Consider the following 1,321-nt stretch of genomic DNA (forward strand, 5'->3'; position numbering starts at 1 on the left):
ACATGAGAGTCTTTATTCAAGCTTGAACTCAGGCCACTGACCTTCCTGATGGTGCAACAGAATAGGAGAGAGGCCCAGAGATCCAGGGGAAGGGGATTATAAAGGAACAAACAAGATGCAGGGATTTCCAAGCTTTGGCACTACATGACATGGTAAAGGGATGCTGGCCTCGGTCCCCAAGAGCTCCTGGTATCCTTCCCCCAAGGGAGGCACACAAGGCTAAGGGCAGCCCTAGCAATAAGGGACCCAACCTTGCAATGCCATTTTCCCAACGTCTGCCCCACCCTGGCCGGTTCTTACTAAACCTACAGAAACACATTATAATTAATTTCACACAATCCTCTCAATGTATAGTATGTATGCCATGTTTTAAAGAACACAGAATTTCTTGTTGCTAATACTATTTTCTTTTCATCGAAAAGAGATTCTGTTCTCATAGAAGAAAAACATAAAAATTCCACAGAAATCTTAAATTAGAAAGCAGCAAATCATATACTAAGATGTGCTGCAGATTCTTTCAAGGCATATAAATGCAGCTTTGGTCACTCTTTATTGATATAGGCTATAAACGGGCACTTTGCCAGCCTGGAGATGTAGCTCTGTGGTTTGAGCCCATGCTTTGGATGCATGTGGTTCCGGGTTCGATTCCCGGCGTCTCCAAGTGTTTACTTTTCCTCTTTGGGTCTCTTTCTACACAGGGTGACACAACCTAGCATATCTCCATAATCTCCTGAGGAAGATAAAAGACCTCATCTCTGACCAGGGCAACAATGTTGCTCTATAACCACGACAATGTTTCCATGGAGGCCTAGTCTAGTGAGGAAAGCCTGGGCCAAGCAGGCCTCTAGGAATGTTTTATTCACAGCTTGAGTGAAGCTCTGCTTTCTGGCTGGTGGTAGTTTCCCTTATGCTTTCTAATGCGACAGATAACAAGGGTGAATGAGTTCTGCTTTGAGAGAAAGAAAGGGAGGGATGGGCAGAGCATTCCTACTTCCTGAGCAGAGAGAGGGGAGGAGCATTTATTGTTGTCATGGAAACCCGGATTCAATATTTTTTAGAGTCAGCTGTCTCCTCCGATCTTCTTTATAGGGAGGGGCTCTCTTTGTGCTGCTGGAGTATACTGCATTTATTGTACTACATGTATTATATTACATGATCCATGTATTCCAGACTACCTCACACACCAGATTTTAGCTAATCCTTATGCCCATATCGCCCATCTTGCAGTAGGAATTCTGAGGTTACAGATCATGAGGACCACATGTGGCCTTTCCCCTGATTTGTTAGAAGTGAACTCAGATCATGAAGCGTGCCTCAAAGG

At 44.3% G+C, this 1,321-nt stretch overlaps 1 non-coding gene across 1 annotated transcript; it reads left to right on the forward strand.

Moving 5' to 3' along the window:
• The first annotated feature begins 587 nt into the window (after positions 1-587).
• Positions 588-660, forward strand: Trnap-ugg (transfer RNA proline (anticodon UGG)). The gene has a single exon. It is a non-coding gene; the product is annotated as a tRNA-Pro (tRNA).
• The last annotated feature ends 661 nt before the right edge of the window (positions 661-1,321 follow it).

This window comes from Apodemus sylvaticus, chromosome X (assembly GCF_947179515.1).
Source record: "Apodemus sylvaticus chromosome X, mApoSyl1.1, whole genome shotgun sequence".
Lineage (NCBI taxonomy): Eukaryota > Metazoa > Chordata > Mammalia > Rodentia > Muridae > Apodemus > Apodemus sylvaticus.